At 35.0% G+C, this 16,417-nt stretch overlaps 1 protein-coding gene across 1 annotated transcript in view; it reads right to left on the reverse strand.

Moving 5' to 3' along the window:
• LOC138329249 (ephrin-B2-like) overlaps nucleotides 1-16,417 on the reverse strand; it is a 195,373-nt gene that overhangs the window by 63,395 nt on the left and 115,561 nt on the right. The gene's annotated exons all lie outside the window — the stretch shown is intronic.

Consider the following 16,417-nt stretch of genomic DNA (forward strand, 5'->3'; position numbering starts at 1 on the left):
AAATGCCAATTTATCAATAAATTTTATAGTTTGACTTGCCAAACAGAACTGTGAACTTCTTTAGTAGTTTTGAATTTACACCCCTATTTATATCACAGTATTGTCTACAATGCTCCAGCATAATTACATAGATTGATATCCATGATGGCAACGAATTAAGCCAAGTGTCATATTGAAAATTACGCTTTCAGACTATCACTGGGAATTCAGACACTCCATTTACACGGGAATGGCCTGCGATAGTGGAGAGTGTCCGTTTGGACTCGATGGTTGTATCAGAGTAATGATCCGAAACCGTCGGGTCGGTTTCAAGCAGGTGAAACTGCAGGAGAAGCTTTTGACGTTTATTTCGTTTCACCAAATAACAAATGTAAAAAATGTTGTGATAAGGGTCCTATTAATTGGGACTATCTGTATCAATTTAGAGGGCACTAGCAAGAAAAATGGATTTATCATTTATACATGAACTAAGCTCACATTTAGCCGACACAAATGTGATCCTAAATGCCGATATCACACTCCACATTTCCATGAAATACTCCTTAAAATTAGTCATAGAGTTCTCATCAGTTTGATGAAAATTTAACAATTGTCAAAAGAAACAATGTTGATCAATTGTCTTTCTACCGAATATCAAATATCTCTTTATACAGTAAACACTTGAGTACAGAGGTCATATTAAACAGCTCAAGATCATCTTCATAGAATTATTAATATTTGTGTAGAAATTGACAAGTATGAGGTGTTTTAAACAAAATTAATACATAATCTAAGAAAAATGATAGAAGTAAATCTATGAACCAAACATGTCACTGTATAAGTGATTCATTTAAATAAGTTCAAAATTTCAGAGTTATAAATAATTGCTTTAATAATGACAATGGGACCACTTAGTTAAAAGCCATGTTCACAATGAAGTTAAATAAAACATATGATTGTGAAATGTGTGAGTTGACAAGAGAATAGGGGAGACAAACCCTATACATATCTACCTGTAGTTACCTGTGGTTACCTGTACAATAAAATATCTACTTCTGTCAATTGGAAAAAAGTATCCTTCATTTAATTAGTTAAGAATGATATAAAAACGTTAGGAAAGTTAGAAAAATAAACTGTATTCAAGATTTTTTTACCGAAATATGAAATGAAATTTCACCCATATGTAAAAAGATAAAAAATTTTATTTTCTCGTCACATTAATAATATCTGATGACTACCAGACAAATTGACTTGGGTTTTTATTTTTGGTCTGTTTAGTTTTTAGAAAAAGGATACATACAATCTTGTGTGGGATAAAATCTGTTTATACGAGAGGAAAATATATTGGTGAAAACGTGAAACTTATCGCATTGGTTACAGAGAGAGAGGAGGGAAGGGTGGTCGTCAGGGACAGGGGGAGACAACTCATACTGTCTGACTATATCCTTTTGGTATTAGATTACATAACAGATGGTGAACGTCCAATAAGAACAAAGTTTATGAGCTACAGGAAGAAATCCCTGACTCTGGATGTCCTTAAATAGCCCATAAACCTTCATTTTCATTCACCAATAATAAAGGATTATGGCACAACTGTTTTGTTATATTTGCCTAAGGACAGGGTGTTCCATGTCATTGGAAACAGTTTCAAACCATGTATTATTTTCCTGGATATTGGGGAATACCCATGAGCCTTATATATTTGACTCTCCAGGATATTGAAAATGAAATTAGATTCTGTTCACCCAATCATCACATACATAACCATCATCGTTAGCATCCTTTAAATCTCAGTCTATCTCCTTTTGTAAAAACGCTTGTGAAAAATGAGTCCTCTAATTTTGTCGTCCGCTTTGTAAAATGTTTTTTATTTTCTACCTGTAAAATTTTCACCTGTACCTTTCAGGCAGAGTACAATAGGGAGATACACTTTTATAGGTACCGATGTCTACGGCCCCCTAACATTAACGGGTATAGTGTGTGACATTGATTTAATTCACGATAAAAATGCTCCAGTTTTATTAGGGGGTAGACAGTACACATTGAGAGAGAATCGGGATCAGATATCAGCACAACAAACTACTCAAATAACACAATAAACAGACAGGTATTTAGGAGTGAAGTATTCTTGCTATTTTACATTAAGGTCTGAAAAAGTGGTTTGGTAAGATCTATCAGCGAAGTGATAAAGTGTTGGGCAATTTGTGTTTGGGCTGTTATATTAGTGAATCAGGTCTTTGTGTTTGGAATTTCGGCAGGTCCACATCCATAAAACCCTAGGTTACATAGAAATCAGCTGATCAATGGAGGCGAAGATCTACTCGACCTATCTCATAATCATCTCTTTATATCGCGATAATTACATTCTCATATCAGCCAAAATTTCTCTTTCATACAAAGAACAGGCAATGTTTTCTATTTTAAAAGATATATACAACTCCAAGCATTTAATTTTATTTGATTTTATCTAAAGACGAGTCAAGTTTTAATATCTTTTTTGTAAAATATGAATGCATCGCAAATTGGTTTGTAGAATAATCTCACATCAAACATGAAAGAATTTCTGTAGAAGAATAACAATTGTGTAATCAGGACAAAAATTTCCTTGTTATTTCAAAAATTTTGAAATTGAAATATGATATTCATAACTTTTCATATTCATAATGGATTCAGCTTGATTTATGAGATCAGTAAGTTTTTAACGATGGTAGACTCGGAAAAGAAAAAAAAAAACAAGTAATAAAAGTTGATAATGTGACATATGCACACAATGAAATGGTCATAAATTGCCATAGCAACAACATGAATACATAGTTATTGCATAATCATTAATGATCTGGGTTGTATAGAAGCTTGTCTGATAATACCCAGCAAAAGTTATGATGAAAGAGTTTAAAACACCCCAGCGAGCAACTCCCGAATCCATCTTTCGAATGTCACGTACGTTTGTAATTTTGAAACGTTACATGTCATATTAATTTAATTTCAGTATGTCTTTGCCATATATGAAACACTTTTTGATACAATCTTATGAAAATGATTTTGTGCAAATTATTTTGTATACATATATTCCTAACTAAATTGATTTTAAGGAAAGAAGAAAATAACTGAATATTCTTATTTCCATTTTTATGAGTGTTTGAGCAATACCAAATTGAATCCAAGGGAAAAAGCACAGCCTCTTCAAAAAATGCATTAAAGGGCTAAACATGCCATGTTGTAGTATAATGAAATTACATCACCGAAACAAAATTAATTGTAGGAGCTGATTCATATAGTCCTTATACACACTAACTAGAAACAAAAATTTCTGGTTGGAAAAAAAAAAGAAAGCAGAGATTAGGGTTTCATGCAGAAAAACATTTCGTTTTCAAGATCATATCTATTATTACATTTATTGATTATTCAACTATTTACAAGTTAATTAGATATTTCTAAATATGGTATTGAGAAACCAGTTAAAGTCAGTCATGATATGTGAAAAGGATACCCCATTTTTTTGAAGACTTCAAATATAGATAAAGGAAACTATAAATAAGATAAAACATGTGAGTTTGTTGATTTCTAAACATATCAATATTATCTGGAAAAAGAGGACACAAAAAAGATTAAAAAATCATTTTTGAAATGTAAATGGTGTTATGGGAGTATTTCAATTACAGATCCTGGAGAAATTTCACATGCAACAGAAAAGATATCTGTTATGGTAAAGATGAGCTAAATAATCCCCAAAGTTACAAGTTATAACATGGAGGTATCATATATACTGATTCCCAAAGTTACAAGTTACAACATGGAGGTATCATATATACTGATTCCCAAAGTTACAAGTTACAACATGGAGGTATCTTATATACTGATTCCCAAAGTTACAAGTTACAACATGGAGGTATCTTATATACTGATTCCCAAAGTTACAAGTTACAACATGGGGGTATCATATATACTGTACACTTGCTAATATTCGCGGGGGTTTTGATTTCGCTGAATCCGAGAACTATCCAAAATTGCAAAACTTAGTACCTTGCAAAATTTATCAAAACAATGGTTTCATGTATTATAGCATGTCGTAAGAATGATGCTGTAAAAGGCTAGACAGCGGATAATTCGTGACAATAAAACCCTGTAAATAAGTCCAAAATTGCACCTGCAAAATTTAAAAATATATAGTAACCTGTCTAATGAGACCATATGTGTATTGTGACTTTTTCTAATCTGTCTAATGAGACCACATGTGTATTGTGACTTTTTCTAACCTGTCTAATGAGACCACATGTGTATTGTGACTTTTTCTAACCTGTCTAATGAGACCACATGTGTATTGTGACTTTACAACCAAAAGACTTCTAACCTGTCTAATGAGACCACATGTGTATTGTGACTTTACAACCAAAAGACTTCTAACCTGTCTAATGAGATCACATGTGTATTTGCGACTTTATTGTGACTTTACAACCAAAAGACTTCTAACCTGTCTAATGAGACCACATGTGTATTGTGACTTTACAACCAAAAGACTTCTAACCTGTCTAATGAGACCACATGTGTATTGTGACTTTATAACCAAAAGACTTCTAACCTGTCTAATGAGACCACATGTGAATTGTGACTTTACAACCAAAAGACTTCTAACCTGTCTAATGAGACCACATGTGTATTGTGACTTTACAACCAAAAGACTTCTAACCTGTCTAATGAGACCACATGTGTATTGTGACTTTATAACCAAAAGACTTCTAACCTGTCTAATGAGACCACATGTGTATTGTGACTTTATAACCAAAATACTTCTATCCTGTCTAATGAGACCACATGTGTATTGTGACTTTACAACCAAAAGACTTCTAACCTGTCTAATGAGACCACATGTGTATTGTGACTTAACAACCAAAAGACTTCTAACCTGTCTAATGAGACCACATGTGTATTGTGACTTTATAACCAAAAGACTTCTAATCGTTCTTTTTAATAACATGTGTGGTCAAACTCCTGGACAATGTTAAAGAACGCACTGTCTAAAACATCATCTTACAATGTTTCCAGAAACAATTCCAAATTAGGAAACATTCCGTTTCTATGACTACAATAAACTCTCTGATTGTTATAGGAAGAGTCTTCGGCTTCTTCTCAGGACATATGTCCCCAGACAATCATTTTGTCTTGTCCAGACACACAAAAAACGGGAAAAGGTAGAATTAATAGAAGGACTGAGAATAAATACATGTTAACAACTATAATAAACTGGTCACAAACGAGAATATACAAGAACAGAGTGATTTGTGGGCGCTTCCTTACGACGAGTTTTCTCTCACCAATTTGCCTTTTTTCTCATCACACTTGCAATAGGAGAACAATAAAAATCAACTTGAAGGGTATTTTTTTCCGCGCCATTATCCACGATGGACACAAGAGTAAACCAATCCTAATGCTTATAATGGTAAAACCAGACTATATTCAAGTTAGAAGTGGGCTAATTTTGTGTTGACGGTGTGATCCTGAATCCATATAAAACTGCTTTCATTAATCTGATTTTGCCTACCCCAATCGGATTTTAGTGATTCGGAGATCTGTTTTCATATTATGGTCGTCCGGTAGTGCTAGATGTCCATTGTCTATAATCTGCGTTTGTGACCTTACGAATGAACATGAAACCTCAACAGTTTCTTAATGAAAAATCTGCTCTGTGATTAGCCCAGTCTCTCATCAAAGATGGTGAATAAAATATGCACTTCTTGGCCATGTGATTGTAACAATGACTCTAAGCTAATCATAAATGTATCATACTGAGCTAATCTTCACCAAACCTTTACTAAAATATAACCCCTGATCTTTGCATTTTTTGCACAATATTAAATCCATTAAGCTTATTAATCCTTTTGATAATTATAATTGAAGTAAGATGCCATTTTTAATTGTGTCACAATCATCAACTTGATCCTGTAGTGGCGGGCTATCAAACTGGGTAAATTAATGTCAATGTGAAGTTATACTTTCAGGTCATGGCTTCAAATAATATCTGTATTTTTTTCATTGAATGAAAGGAGATAACTTGGTGGCACAGTTGATGTTTATTGCTTAAGCCTGCATGATGACCATTTGTTGTTCTTTATTGTCCTAATAATTAAGGGTTATTTCAGGACTTGTCAAAGGTTTACTAGGCTAAGGAAAGTTGGAGTGCCTGGAGAAAAACCACCGACCTTCAATCAGTTCATGGCAACTACCCTAGATGGATTTAGAGCTCATCACTCAGAGGTGGATCGCTTTAGTGGTACAAAAGATAGCTTTTATTTTAAAGAATTAAAGCATGAAAATGAATAATGGAGTATTGTTAGATACATAAAGAAAGGAAACAGTCATATGTATTAGGGGACTCATCTCAGTAAGCTTCCCCGTGGGGCCTGTTCCAGTCCAATACTCCACTGACTCCCATGGGGACTGTGAAGTTATTATAGGATCTGCATAACAATGATTTGGTCACATGCAATTGGACTGACCATCCCTCTCATCTGCTCCCTAATCCCCTGGAGTGGCCGTAGTATCAAGTGACCAATCACATCCATCATCACGGCTACATATTAAATATATTATAAATGTTATTCCTTGCTAATCTCTGCTCCATTTTTAATCAATATTCATAATCATTGATAAACCAGGTCCCCTTATCTTGCTCTTCATGTCCACGAACAAGCGATCAAGCTTGCTGTCCAAAATATTTCCATAACGATTACTTTCTATTAGCTACCAGCGATAAAAAGTTTCAAATTCAAGAAAATATTCTAAGGTTTGGATGAGCTAATGACTATCTATTTATATTTCCAAACTTCATGGTGATTTCATTTAGGAATAAAAGGTTTATATTATTGATTGATTAAGCTAACAAGGCCTTATATATAGTCAGCTTGGTTATATGATAATATGTTAATTACAAGGTGGATCATGTTTCTACCAGCAGAGAATTAGGGAACTGTAATTAAAAATCAAAACATAGCTGCTACAGCACAGAGCTACCAACGACAATAGAATGATCATCATCTGGAATTAATATTCATAAGTATTTGTATCATCAACTGTCCCTTGTTTACCTAATAATCTATCCTTTCCTATAAATGCTTTAGCTTTGGTTTGAGATACATATTTTTAATGATCAGAGTTCTTAAACAAATTTGGATTCATTGATATCACTACATCTTATTACTGGACATCCTTATCAAACACACACGTAGCATTGAAAAATACTTAACATTGCAGAGGCCAATTTGATGTTGAGTAATTCTGAGGCCATCTCCAATGCCCCACTACTAAGGACACCACTGACCAAGACTTATCTATTTATACCCTAATTGTCCAGTAAATGACCCTAATTTTGACCATTTAGTGTGTATGTAGAACAAGTGTTAGAAGTGTGTACATTACCCCTCCCTGGTAAGCCCCTGGTCAGTCCCTGCTGGGACCTGGTCAGCTGCTGTAGTCAAGCTAGCCCCCTACCTAGTGACAAGTGGACTCCATCAGTAGGTAATTATAGGCCTGATAGGGAGCCACTCCAGCCACTTAGGGACAGTTAGAGATGGACAAGGGAGATAATCCCGTTTACTATTCTTTTGTCTACACACCTAGTATAATATCATCAATAATCCTCATACACCTTAAATATAAAAATAAAAGCATTAAATATTTTTTTATTATGGCTTTATGTTTTTATACCTACAATGCATCTTACTTGAGCAAAGTTTCAAATTAAGGGGAGATAAACTAGAATTTTGCTTTTGATCAAAATGAAATTTTCTCTATATTTCAAAATAAGGGGAGATAATCTAGTACAAATGACATAAGGTTGATAAAATTCACCATAAAGAGGCAATGAGAACTGATATAAGTATAATTCTGGATAACTTCTGTGTTAGTTACACTTACATATCATATCGCTTACTGTAGCTAGTCAATGAACTTACAAATGGTGGAAAAAATATATTCCTCTTGTGTGGAGAAACAGTTAAAATACAAGTGGTTGAGGTCAGAAATTTGTACATTAATTTCCTTGCTCTTAATGACTTCTTTCATAGTGAGTGTAAGCAGAGTATACAAATGATTGTAGTGTTCATTAATCACTCTAAGGATATAGAGTATATATGTGGTAGGAGACCCCCTCCCCCAGGGCCACAAATTGATGTCACTCCCCCTCCCCAGGACCACTGATTGATGTCAAACAGGCTATCAGAAAGCTATCACCACCAAAAAAAAAACCTGCAAGGTGTCTATTTAGGAGATGATACTGTTATAATGATATCATTAATCAGGGTTTATCTGGGGTGGGGGGAGATTGGCATCCCTGGCTAGGAACTGGGGTTCAGTTGGCCTTACTCAAACCATTAGTGCTAATAGCCCCTCTACTGTAACCATCAGACCCTCCGAGTCACAGAATATATACATTGACAGGAAAAGCACAAGTTGATAGAGGGAGTTTTCTGTGAGTTATGTTGTCATTGGAGCCAGTACATTGTTTTCTCAGTCGCTGCAGTCCTCTGTTAGTGTACTTGATGAAGAGTGATACCTCCAGCATCTTATCAACTTGCAGAGAAGAAGAAACAAATGTGGCTCAAGTGGAAAATTAACATTTTGTGGCAGAACCAAGAAATCAACTTTCTACTGACAGGGAGTAGAAATCAACACTTGATAGGACAAGTGTAAGGAAAAATCAACTTTGTGAAGACATGACTGTCTGGAAATCAACATTCTAATGCCAGAAAGAAGCTCTCCTTGTAAAACATGAAATTAACTTTGTAAATACAGGAACAATCATCAGTTATATATTGACAGGAGGCAGAAATTATCTTTCTGGTGACAGGAAGTAGAAATAATCTTTTTCTTTTGACAAAAAGTGGAAATCATCTTTTTCTTTTGACAGAAAGTGTAAATCCTCTTTTTCTTTTGACAGCAAGTGGAATCATTTTTCTTTTGACAGGAAGTGGAAATCATCTTCCTTTTGACAGGAAGTGGAAATCATCTTTCTTTTGACAGGAAGTGGACATTTGACTTTCAATTGACACCAGAAAGTACTAATACATTTTCTGATGAAAGGAAAATCTGTGGACAAACGTGTCAGTATCACATTTTTATGAGTCCATAATCTGCAGTTTTACCTTGTATAAAGTAATACAGGAAGTGGATGTTAACCTCACATTAACTGAAGGTTGTCCACAGAAACAAAAAGTAGCAACAAACTTAACAAGAGAAAACGCCAAAGCAATTAATTTTATCTTATCAAATAATTAGCTGACAACTGTAAATAGGATCACAGATAAGTAGGGAGTGTTTATAATAATACCTACAGACCTACAGGGAAAGAGAAGTATCTGCTTCACTAACATCATGTATTTATAGTGCATGTGTTGGAGAGAGAAATTGGCTTAGTTATAAATAATTATAAAAAGATGAGGAGAATGACAGAACCTTTAGATACGCCAGACTCCCCATCGGCTCCTCACCATCTGTCTTGTGTTTGAGAGGGGAATTTCACAGTTGATTTTACAAACAGGAAATGTACTTGGTCCTAATTTGACCAATTAACTTGACACTAAAGTGTTTATTTCATTGGAATATTTGACACATAAAAACAACATGTTAAAAGAAATGAAAAATTACATTACAAAATGCTTGATAGAATAGTAGCTAGTCTTGTTAACATGTATGAATGGTGTAAAGTCAGGGAGGATTCGGCTGGTAGAGAAGTGAAGGCAGGTTATAAAGAGGAATAGGAATGTATAAAATAAAAGTACAAATGCCTGGATGGAAAATTTGTTAAATGAACGGATAACAAATAGTTCTCACTGCAAGACAGCTGCAGATAGCATATAGGCATTCTGCTGCAGATGTCTGACAGCATTTTAAAGATGACTTGCTAGCTACAAGAATAAATATTTTCTTTTTTTAGGTGTCTTGAGATCTTTTAAAATTCTCATTTGAAATATATCGGATTGCAGCATTGGATAGTTACATAGTTATTATTAAAATCATCAATGTGTTCTTTCTTTTTCTTCTCCAGAAACAACACCAATTATGTACTGTATATATACCCCAGTAGTGTAGGTATATATAAGAAAACGTCGTCTGATTCCACAGTACGATAAGTGATACAGAAACTGTCATTATCATGATAACAAACCTCTACACAAAATTCTCCATAACAAAATAATTAATATGATCGGGAAAAAAATGATTGAACATTATAAAACAGATTAACTGTTAAAGCGAAAGTAAGAAAATCTGTTTCCATTACTGTGTACACTTTTTGACTCCCTTGTATTTCTATCATGGTATACACATTACAATTAAAGGAGCTGGTGAAGCCTAGGATTTATATAAAGCTGCATAACGATTCATGGCATATTTGTTGTGGAGTTGATTCTATATCTGTAGAAATGTCTGATTTTCCACCTGGACTTGGAATCCAAATACCCATATTTCCCACCTGGTCAGACAGACCTCCACACCCTATCCAGACAATTCCTCCAGACCATTCCTTACAAACCATATCAACTTTGGGAACACTTCACAAACATGAAATGGAGGTGGAATGCTTGGAGATGTTCCAATTACATTAATTTGTTCCAAATTTTCTTCCCACATCTTGTGGTAATGCTAAATGTCTGTGTAATATATGTTTATTTACTTAAATATCAGTGTGTCGATGTTGAACCCTGAGACTGGTACAATCTGACAATGGTGTAGATAATCAGATGTTGGCAGCCATCCTTACTCTAACACTTTCCAGTAGAAACACTATAATCTCTCTGTACCTTTGTGCCAAATCATCAATGTTTATAATGGATCTCAGCCATGGGTACTCATACAAATGTGGAAGCTGTCAAACATACACACTTTGTAAATATTCTTAAAGTTAATGCTTGTGACACATTGTTATGGAAATCCTTACAGGAGAAATGTCAATATGGAGGTTCTGACATTGAAACTCTAGATTTAAGTAAGTTGTTCTGTGATGGATTGCTATTGAGTGCTTCTGTAAAGAATAGGATAGATATTTCAAACAACCTTTTTATAGACTTATTTGTCTTTCTTGCCATTATTGAAGATTCTGTAGTGTTGATTGGGTAACAAAGCAAACTTGGAATGACTGGTATATATCATAATAAGTGTTAAAATTGCACATCAGCTTGTGTGCTTTACAGGAAACTAGATCTAGTAATTTTTTGACCATTTATAGATGATAATTGAATAGTTTTTCTCTGATTTAACCTCACTGTAATGTGTTGTAATCCCTAGCTTAACTCAGATGTAATTGTCACTGCCCAATAGCTTGGTCTCTATAGATCTATAGCTTTGATTGCTATTGATGTCCACTGCTGTTCAGCCAAGGACGTCCACTGCTGCAGAAACTCATGTCCACTTCTGCAGCCATGATCACTGGGTCTGATGGTCAGTGCCTCTAGATGGTATTGTCCACATGCACTGATGGTCAGTCTGCTTATAGATGGTGATGATCTGGTAGTTGATGTAGACAGGACATGCGATTGTTAGGATTGATGATCAGAGATGATATTGGCAAAGCAACGATGGTCAATGTATGATGATGGTCAGTGATGGTCAGTGATGCTGTCCATCCCTAATATAATTACTCGTTTTCATTTCTGCAGTGGACATGTCCATCTGTATATGGCCCATTTTCATTAGTATGGTAAAAATCAATTTCCCTGTTAATATGTGATTCTGGCTTCCTGATGTACAGATGGCACAGTAGTGTTTGGTGACCTATCCTTACCAGTGTCCATTTCCACACTTGGACAGTGATCCCTGACCACTGTACTGATCATTGTAACAGCCATCAGTACAAATGTACTCATTTTCAACTTACTATACTAACTCTACTGTGGTAGTCACAAACCTTTATTATCAGGAAGGAGGACAGCTGCAACATATGCTGCATTCATGCTTAAAAGCCTGCAGCATGATTTCAGCATACAGTGTCAGCAGCATAGTTTCAGCATAACTTGGTAAGGGCAGGCATGGATGTCTCGAAACAAAAACTTAAGTTATCTCCTAATGCTTTGGTGTTAAGTTAATTTTGAAACATCGGGGCCAGGTATAGTCTGGAGTGGAGATTGTAACTTGTACTTACATATCGTAAATTTAGGGGGCAAGAGGTGCTGGTCGGTGAAGCTCAGTGATGGAATCCATACATACTGTATAATCAGGACAAACCAATCCAATTTTAGCTTTAGTCTTTCATTGAGGATTCAGTATATCCATGGAGAGGATGAGCGAGATAATTGAACTCTGTTATCATATTTAACCAAGACATTTCTTACAGTTCTGTTCTCAATGGAGTGATCTAGACTTATTATATAACATTAACAATTGCAAGAATGATAAACCAATTCCACATTTGAGATGAATTCTTGCTCCGATGATTTAGATCTATCTTTCCCCTCTCTGATCTAGGTTATAAACCAATGATAATGTTATTCTGTTGTATCAGATGTCACTACCCTGGCTTTATCCTTATCTTACTGTCTATTAAGTATCATCTTTCCAGCACTGCAGTGACAATTACAATACCATTTTTACATCTCTTCATTTCCCGACGGCCGTTTTTGTTTATGTGCCGTGCTCACTGTCTCGTAATATTGCTATTTTCTATTGGTTTATGAAGCAATATTATAGCTAGACCTTGTTTGTCAGATTGTGTAAGAGAAAGAAACATTATATGGTGATGTAAGACATTTAGATACTCTGGCGCTTTATCTCATTTATATAGAAACATGAATTCTAGATCTTACATATAATCTTTGCTTCACAAGATTTCCAATATAAAGGTTTGATTTTTTTTACTGTATAACACAGTACCATTTCTATCCTGTGAAAGACATATCCATTACCAGCCTCACAGCCTCCCTACTATGTTTGACGGTATGCAGTAGACTTGGACTGCTCCGGTACAGTTGCACTATGGGTATTGCTATATTTCCCTGTCAAACCATTTGAGGGGCATAGACTGTCATGACTGTCTGTTCCGACTATTTATAGTGATATTAATCCGTTCTCACTGTATATTGTTAATATGTCCATACTCATCATTTCGATATCATTTTTATTGACAGATAGGGTTAAGGTTTTGCGATTTGAGTTTATATCCGTCATGTCATCGTTGTATCATTAGTTTAGGTTGTGTTCCGGTGTGCCTTTCACTGATTACCTGAAGTATGTTGTTACAAGTTGAGACAAATTGATGGCGCCCCAGACAATGATACACTGACGTATAAAGTGTCTCAAGCCATGACAATTAAAGTGTTGCCATAGACAAAACCTGTCGCACTTGTCCTTCATGGCCTTATACACTGCCACTGAGGAAGGGGCCATGCTGTCAAGAAATGTGGCAATGTAAGATGTACCACTTCCTGGCTAGGAAACCAATTAAGGATTTTATTGAAAATGATTGGATAGCTTTGACAGTGACAGAAATAGAGGAATCTTTTAATGTAAAATATAGAAACTTACTGATACAACTAATTGCTACATCAGGTATAAATTTAGATTAACACCCAGAGGCATAGTCTTCACTAAAATGGTCAGAGTGTGCATTTTAGATACAACTCAAACTTAGAATCAGCACCTATAGACTATATGGTATGATTAACTTCTCTTCATAGCTTTGATATTGAGTTCTAGTAATGATAATACAATGTACAGCTACATGTTGCCATTTTCCCCCAAAAAATATTTCAAATATGTCAGTTCAAATTAATTTGGTACAAGAGCCATCACTGCCATCGACCTTCTATTATTTAAAGGTGCTGATTTGAAAGGATTTCATTTGATCACCTAACAGAAGTTCCAAGGACTATAGCTATAAAACTATTCATCCATTATTTAAATGTGTATTTTACTCTTGCTGATGTTTGCAATATCAGACCCTTATTTCTATGTTTGTGTAAGGTATACAGATATAAGTTAGTACGAGTGGGCGAAGTTTATGGATATTTCAATCTGTGTTACTAGATTCTACTGAACATGTGATAAAGTGTTTTAGCACGATTTCTAGTCCTTGTAAAAAATTCTGCATAATAGTGAGAATACCGATATCGGTTGGTCCCCGAGACTTGTATATGTCAGTCAGACAAGACAGCTCCAAATGGACCCCTGAAATCTACATGACGAGAAGCTAGGCTTGCTCTATGCTAGTGTGTGGTTATACTGTCGCGTTCCTCGTATCACAATGTCTCCGACACCTCTCCCTCGCTATTACACAGCTCTTATGGAGCCATGCATACTTCATAAACACAAGGAATTATGGCCGAAAAATTATAACTCACATCATTGATAATAACACGCTGTCATGTAAAAGTCGAATAGAGAAATCATGTGAGTTTTTTGTAGCAAAGTAGCTGTATGTCAAGCATCAAGTATAACGAGAGACATGTTGGTTTCTTAAGAAACGGTCTAGAACATCTGCATTTCCCGAGCTTCCGTGAATCATATGTTAAATGATCGAGACTACATTTATCATTTTGCTTGATTGATCAATCAAGTACTCTGATTATGAAAAGCCTTGTCAAATGGAAACATCTGAATGAGTAGCTGTGAATTAACACAGACAACAGGATTTATCGTGGCCAGAAAACTTTGTAGGAAGAAAATACCCTATGGTGATATCAGACTTTCAAAACGTATCATACATCATTGTCTGAAATCATTTTTGCAATTGAGACAACTTGTCATTTTTTAAATTCTTTCTCATTTGTGCTAACAGGCACGGAGTATTGTGGGGGTGATTGAGCAGAAAGCTTCCTGCTCCTTAGTGAGACAGTCAGCTGATGAACACAGGAGCTTCCTTAGACCATTATTTATTTTCTCAAGAAAAGAAGGAAATATCTGTCAATGAAGTTAACAATATTGGTAATTTTTTTGTCAAATTGAAACAACTCTTGGGATGTCTAAGGTTAGTTTCTGGGAGATAAAGAGAGAATTTATGTTTTCTTTCTCTGTGATTTGTGCATTGAGTGACTTGATCAGCTGTTGAGACAGACATCAACAGAGCCAGGCTAGACAAACAATGAGCACTTAGGGGACAATAAAACTGTATATTGATGGGATTCCAAGATTCTGCTTTAGATATTACAGTTACCTGCCTTTGTGCTAGGTATTGAATGTGATGTCTTGACTTCATGAACAAAAATTTTTCTCTGAAAAATATGACTTGATGTTAAAATTAACATGATATTAACCACAAGGACAGATAACTCTGTATTATGTAATAAGGAAGAAAGAAAATGACAAAAGCATGAATAGTAAACAATGTGAAGGAATACAGCAGTTTTCAGATGAAAATGCCATTATTTGAGAACATCTGGTAATTTTGACATAGCATATTTAGTTTTGCCAAAATATGATGTCAAGGTGTGACATATAGTATATACTTAATCAATAGCATTTTCACGGTCTCCAAACCCCCATATATTTTATTGGGATTTGTGAATAATTTTACAGAAAAGACAGTGACATTGCAGAAAACCCAAACCACTGAAACAGTGCCACAACATTTTGATTACCTTGATAGGACTAAAAAAAAAAATTAAAATTCCAGATGGAAGCATTCAACTTTCCTTCCTTGTACAAAGAAGCTAGTTTTCTTTGAAGACGGCATCAAAAAGATTACCTTCAAATTTTATTTGAGACCTTTGTTGAACTTTGACATAAAAGCTTGCCTTTTTTCACTTGCATTTATAATGCAATACAATTTTAATGAAAATATGCATCCTATGGGAGTTCTTAAACTGTCGTATCCTTATAACGTTTCCTGTTAAGGTCATAGGGCACTTGTTTCCAAAGGGGAAAATACCAAACTTCCTTCTCAAATAACTGATTTTAGAACTACACATTACTCACACTGGTTCTAACTCAGCTGACTTGTTGATGCTGGTTGAAATAGAAAACATGTGAGCAGAAGAAGAAACATGTCTTTTTGATTGAGTCAACATTTGTGAGTAATAATTTCCTGCAGCTGTAGAAGGAAGCTCTTGTTATAATCTGCAGGAGAGTGGTTCCAGAACAAAATGGTAACTGCTCTGCTTGTGGTTTCTATTCAATAGCAGGTGGTGCCCTGTGTGTCAAGGCTCCTGATGTGGTTCCTGTGCATTGACTTTGGGTCCACTTGTGGTTCATATACAATGGCAGGAAACCATGGATACTAGTAGTTCTTGTTACAAGTTTCTATGGAAATTTTTAATATCTACATATACAGATATAATTTGTTCAATCTAAAATTAGAAGTCAAATTAAAGTAAATCCAATGAAGGTGAATAGAAATTCTTTAAATGTTATTATAGAAATAAAATTCCATCTCTGTTCATATGACTGTTCCTTTGTACGTGGAATTTCATTCATGCAAAGATTGGGCACTTGTTTTCTGTACATTGAAAACAAGCGC

This window comes from Argopecten irradians, chromosome 8, assembly GCF_041381155.1.
Source record: "Argopecten irradians isolate NY chromosome 8, Ai_NY, whole genome shotgun sequence".
Lineage (NCBI taxonomy): Eukaryota > Metazoa > Mollusca > Bivalvia > Pectinida > Pectinidae > Argopecten > Argopecten irradians.